This window comes from Heterocephalus glaber, unplaced genomic scaffold (genome assembly GCF_053883595.1).
Source record: "Heterocephalus glaber isolate CG9 unplaced genomic scaffold, H.glaber_assembly_v1.0 deba00001572, whole genome shotgun sequence".
Taxonomy (NCBI): Eukaryota; Metazoa; Chordata; class Mammalia; order Rodentia; family Bathyergidae; genus Heterocephalus; species Heterocephalus glaber.
The window spans coordinates 19,713,380-19,719,655 of record NW_028258357.1 but is presented as its reverse complement, the minus strand read 5'-3'; the positions used below and the strand labels follow the sequence as shown (position 1 = coordinate 19,719,655).

At 42.3% G+C, this 6,276-nt stretch overlaps 1 long non-coding RNA gene across 2 annotated transcripts in view; it reads right to left on the bottom strand.

Annotated features, from left to right (window-relative positions):
* Nucleotides 1-469: 469 nt before the first annotated feature.
* The window catches only part of LOC110349180 (uncharacterized), a 101,502-nt gene continuing 95,695 nt past the window's right edge, over nucleotides 470-6,276 (bottom strand). The window contains exons 5-8 of one of the 2 annotated variants that reach the window (XR_015443565.1): nucleotides 5,685-5,858; nucleotides 3,375-3,515; nucleotides 2,942-2,986; nucleotides 470-2,849 (exon numbers count right to left, since the gene is read on the bottom strand). This is a non-coding gene — a long non-coding RNA (uncharacterized LOC110349180). The remainder of the gene's footprint in view (nucleotides 2,850-2,941; nucleotides 2,987-3,374; nucleotides 3,516-5,684; nucleotides 5,859-6,276) is intronic. The other variant, XR_015443564.1, reaches the window with a different exon arrangement.

Genomic DNA, 6,276 nt, shown 5'->3' with positions numbered 1-6,276 from the left:
ATAATCCTTAGGCCTTCAAAATATTTATTGTTGAGAAAGAATCCAGCACCATAACATTAAATGCATCTTACAATTAAAATTAAATGCAAGAATGTCTTTGAGCTTCCTAGCTCAGGGCCTTTGCAATTGTTTTTCCTGTGCTTGAACTACCTGCTCCCAGATCTCTGCAAAGACATGGTTTTCTCTTCCTTAGGATTGAGAAGGGTCTACCATTGAAAGGTCTTCCCCATTGTCTTAGCTAAGCCAGCGCTGCCCAGCGGCCTCAGACACATATACACAAACGTCTCTACTCTATTGTCGCGCTCTTCACTTAGTACCACAGCCAGTTTACTTCTGCTTTCTACACCCACTGGTCTTTACAATTAGAATGTAAGCTCTCTGAAGCCAGGGACTCTATTTCTCTTTGCTATTTTCCCAGAAACTAGAATGGTGTTTGGCAAATAACAAATGATCGCATAGAGACGGGAGCTGAGAATACAAGTTCAGCTTTGATTCTCTAGTTGCATAATACACTAGTTTTGTGGGTGGCAAAAGGTTTAGGGAGGTAAGTGCTAAAAACAAGCAAACTTCTGCCACAAGCTCTTGAGCTGCTCTTGGTTCGGGCAACAGAGCTCACTGGCACATACAGGGGTCCTGGGAATGTGTGTGTCCCCGTGTGGATCAGTGATAACTCTCAGAGTAAATCTTGGCTTTTTGATTCTGTTTTCGTGAAAGTGCCTTGATTTTAGCAGCCAACTTCCCAGCCTTCCTGTAAAACATTTTAGAACATGGTTATTATGTATTTAGTGAACTGTCAACATGTAAATTGATGTTGTCATAGATTTTCAACCATCGGTCCCTATGAAGCAGTAAAAGCCGTGTTCATGGCTGAGCTGTCAGAAAGGCCAACTAATACTCTGTTGTGTGCCTCGTAAACCTTAAAAAGCCTTTCACCAGCTCTAAATGTGACCTTACGGTCTTTTAACACTCCTATATAATCTCCAAAGAAATCATAAACTTGGCGAGCTTCCGTTCCATACGCTAGGGTAATCATAGAGGTTTCCACTAGCCCTGGTCCATAAAAGGATCCTGGAACTTTTCACGTGGCCCTTATATCCCAAGCACAATTAGTGTAGTGCTGTCTAGTGACTGCCCAAGTCAGGGCAGGGGGGTTTGATACCTTCAGACCCAGGGAAAAGAGAAACAACCTGGACTCGGACTCTGATTTGAAGATATCTTCCCAATGTGTATTTTCAGTATTTCCCACAGCTTGGAGTTGGAAAGGAAATAACAGATAAAGCAGTTCACAAGAAGATTAAATTATTAAGCTATATAAAGTGATTCACAGAAGGTTCTCTAAATTCTCAATTGGTGGTGAATAATGATGATTGTATTATATTTATATCATGCCACTTAATTCATGGTGTTAAAATCTGACTTTGTGTCTGACTCCTGGCAGACAGAAAACTAAAGTCTAGGGGATTCATTTTTGCAGCAGTAGAAATTAGCAAATTGTCTAAAAATATATTAGTTACTCAAATGATGCTTGGTTTGACCTGGTTTAGAGGACCGAGCATTGACGTCTGTGTCCCACTCTATTGCTGATTAGTCGTAAAGCATAGGGTAACCCTGTTTAACCTTAGTAGGCCTCACTGTTCTCATCCGTAAAACAAAGCATTTGGATTTTGTGGTCGCTAAGGCCTCTTCCAGTCCTAACAGTCCATGGTTCTTCTAATGCAGTGCTGTTGAGTAAAAGAGAATTATTAGGAAATACTGGAGCCAAAGTCCATTTCCCTTTGCCCATCCTGACTATATCCTCCTTAAAGATGAATTATCCAAATGGTTTCCAAGCACTCCAACTGATTGTCCCATTATTGAGATTCCACATCAAATTTCCAGAGTTTATTCTAACCAAGGAAACATGGCAGAAGGTGAAGATGGATATGAACCAAGTACGGCCCTGGTTGCTGTCATGTTCTGCTTTCTAACGACCTATGTGTGAGTCATCTAGCAAACAGTTACTTAAGGGTTTAATTTAAAAATGGTTTAGTTCATTTCATCAGATGATCACTGCCTGCCTACTCTGTGCCAGATACTGATTTGATTATTCAGCCATAAATAAATGGGAAGAACCAGTTCTGTAACAACTACAGAACATTACCTGTAAGACTGATACTTATTCAAAGCTAAATTGAATTTTCTTTAGTCCAGATAAAAGTAATTATATGGAGCAATCCAAGGCCGTTTTAATCTATTCTGTACTGCTATAACAGAATGCCCGAGTCTGGGTAATTTAGGATGAACAGAAATGTATTGTTTGGTCCCCGAGGCTGGGACATCTAAGATCAAGGGCCCCGCATCTGATGAAGGTCCTCTTTCTGGGTTGTTGATGACAGAGGGCAGAAGGGAAAGAGAGAGAGAGATGGAGAAACAGAGTGAAAGAGAGAGAGGGAGGGAGGGAAGGAGAGAGGAGGGGAGAGAAGAGAGGAAGGAAAGCGGGAAGGGAAGGAGGAGTAAATGGGGCCCAACTCCGCCTTCGTAAGGACTCCACTCCCATGAGGAGAACTCACTGCCCACAGCAGCCTCAATCCATTCTCCCTCCCTCCTGCCTCCACCTCCTAATGCTGGTGCAGTGGAGACGGAGTTCCCAAGGCGGGCTTTCTGGAGAACACATTCAAACCAAGTCAGTTAGGTCCTAAAACAAGTGAAGTATAGGAAGTACCTGTGTCCTGGGTTCCAGAGGAAATCTGCATGAGTTGTTCCCACAGAGGCTGAAACTCAGTGAGTGTCACTCGCTCTCTTCATCCCATTCACATCGATGCCCAGAAGTCATTTTATGTTGCTCTGTCCTTCACTCCTAAGTTTCAAGCCTGCATCATGAATATTGCTGGGATTTAGCCACTTCTTACAGTTCAGCCTAAAATAAGCTGTGAACACTTGTCACCTCTCTCTTTGCACTCACCTCTGCTTCTTCCCTGCCTCTGTCCATCTGCTCTCCACACTGACGCTAGAGTGAATTTTCTTAAGTTTAGTTTTGATGGTATCTATTTACACTGCTTAAACCAGAAATGGTAAGGAGAGGGAAGCATCTAGAACCATTTATAAATGTAACAACCAGCAATTAGTGATTAAATGCACCTAAGATGGGGTAGTAAAACTTACAAAGAAGGAATCCAGGGTGACTTACATAACACAAGTGGTGGTGCTATTGACCCAAAGAAAAAGAGTGCAGGAGGAGGAGGGTCCATGGGGAGATGATGCAGTGGATTCTAGGGCTCACTGGTCAGGGCCTCTCACTGCCCCAGTTGCTGGGAAGGTGGCCATGCATGGCTCATAACAGAGACCCCCCGGGAGTGGCCATCAGTCAGTGAACTGACACCTCTCCTTCAACTCACCCCTACATCTGCCTGAGAGTTCCTGTAACCAGGTGATGCAGTGAGGAAATGTCAAACGAGACCTATGGATGGGTCAGCTCAGTACCCACGTTCAAGGCAGAAACGGCAGCTGCTGCGTTACAGTTCCACTCCAAGAGGGCCCTGAAAGACAGTGGTGAGAGGAAGTCTTCTCAAGGGGCAGATCTTCAGACTGTGCATCCCATCACTTGTGGGTGTGAAGAGAGAAGTGGCTTTGACTCCATGTCACTTGCCGGAAGATGGATGGGTCTCAAACCCATAATGTTAAGGGAGATGAGTCAGACACAGAAAGTGAAATATCACATCGGTTTCTTTGATATGAGAACAGAAAAAATAAATTCAAGAGTAAAATAAAGGCGAGGTAGTAGAAAAAGGGGAGTCAGACATTTTGGAGATGAAGAAGGAGACTGGGGAAGGGGGAACGTGGGGAGAGGACATTGGAAATGATGGAGATGTGACACACATGTGGACCTGTTCCCCAAAACGTATGTAAGTATTAGGTATGGCAAACGTGTACCAGAAAGAGCAAAGAAAAAAAAGAATATGAACCCAATGTTCCAATTTCAAGAAAAGTAGGAACCTAGATTCTTAAGTGAAGACTTCCGATTTCTAAATGATGTTATCCAAACCAAAGCTTGTTTTTAAAGTAATGAGGCTCAATATAGTACTGGTCAAACAGATACAGTTGTCAGTTTGCAAATCTTGATGTTCAATATTGCTATCCGGAAGTTATATAAGAAGAAGAAACTGAGTGGGAAGCAGCTAAAAGACTGATAGGAGGCTACAACAGTGAGGGTTTGAGAGAGAGAGAGAGAGAGAGAGAATGAATGAGTGAATTGTGGGCTGAAGAGTCCAGTCTGTGGTCCAGGCCAGTGGGCTAAAAACTCAAGCAGGAGTTGATGTTGCAGTCTTGCGTCTGAATTCTACAAGGCAGCAAAATAGAAAGAAAGGCAGGATTTCTATGATCAAGCTTTGAGGACCATTGGTACTTTTTTGGAAAGACTCAATCTTAAGGCCTTCAACTACTTGGATGAGGCCCAGCCTCCTTAGGGAGTGTAATCTCTTTGACTTAAAGTCAACTAATTAAAATGTTAGTCATAGTTTTAAAATACTTTGAAATCAATGTTTATACTAGTGGAATGGTTTTGCTTTGTTTTATTTTATGTTTTGGTCCTAAAGGTTGAGCCCAGGACCTTCAGGACACTTAACCTAGAACACTTAACTACATTCCCAGCACTTTTTTACTTTTTATTTTGAGACAGGGTCTCACTAAGTTGTCCAGGCTGTGTTCAAACTTGCAATCCTCCTGCCTCAGCCTCCCAGAGCACTGGGATTACAGATGTGTGTGTGCCATCACTCCCAGCTAGATGATGTTTAAGCAAACAACTGAACATGGCAGCCTGGCCAAACTAGTCTATAAAATTAACCACCAGGGCCAACAGAGCTTTAATTTAGAAGGAGACAAGTTAGAGCATGCTACACTCTAAGGAAAAGCCAGTAGGAGTAAGGAGGACAAGAAGGAGCCAGAGGAAAAAGCTATGTAGGTTGAATGAGGCTTCAAAATGAACAGGAAGAAAGAAGGTCCTGGGATGGAGTGGAAGGATGTATTGAAAAGAAGAAGAAAACCCCACCTTCTGTGAGAACGGATTGGCAGACTTGTCTCCTGACAACCAGGTCATTCTGATTCCCATGCTTGCATTTTTAAACAGTTGAAAACGAGTAAAAAGAAGAATAAGATTTTGTTGCACAAAATATTTAAGTTTCAATGTCATAAATAAAGTTTTATTGACACATAGCAGTGTCCATTCATTTGCATATCATGAATGGCTGCTCTCACAATATGGCCGCAGAGTTGAACATAAAGCATAAAAGACACTGATTCTCGACAGAAACTCTGCCAACCATAGAATGAGGTCACAGACACGGGGAGAGCATGTAGCACACATCCAGGGCCGGCACCTGCACCCTAAGCAGGCTGAGGCAGGCAGCCTGCTGAGAATGTCACAGAGCTAGGGCAGGGGTTCTTCATTGGGTCACAGGCAGCAGTGGGTCCTCATTAGACAACAGCACTGTGGCTGGAGAGGCCTCACATGCAGGAATAGGTGGGACATGGGCATTGTGGATCCATGAAGGACTTGTACGTTTTGCTCACAAAGAAACTTCAAAAATTAGGAAGAAAGAGGGTTTGCCTTCTTTAGTTGTTTGAACACCACAGTAAAAAAAAAAAAAGTCCAAAACAAACAACAAAACAACAAAACCAAAAACAAAACCAAAAAACACCTATGGTCTAACCTCTTGATGGACATCTTGAAAGTGTTTTCCAGGGCGTTGTCTGAAGGTCACAGGCATGAGATCCGCTCGAAGATGCTTCCAGATTTATTGAATTAGATTCTCCAAGGAAAAAGGAATGCTTATCATTAACAAGTGCCTCAGGTGATCTTGTAGTACATTAAGTTCGAGGTTTATCTAGAGGCAAATAAAACCAAAAAAAGCAAACAACAATAACTATTCAATCTTGAAAAAGAAGCTCCAATCAAATCCACTTGAAAATGTAACACAAGTTGAAAAACAAACTTATGTCTGGAAAGCCCACAGATAGGTGAATATAGCACTATGTAAAAGGTTGCCTCTGTGTTTGGAAAATCGCTGTATAGTCTGCTGGGAGTAGAAATCCGTGTAGGTACAAAGGGTCATCAAGAAGATCATACACCCTGACCAAGTTGGATTTATCCCAGGGATGCAAGGATGGTTCAACATCCACAAATCAATAAACGTAATACATTATATTAACAGACTCAAGGACAAAAACCATATGATTATCTCAATAGATGCAGAAAAGGCATTTGACAAAATCTAACACTTATTCATGATAAAAACCCTACAG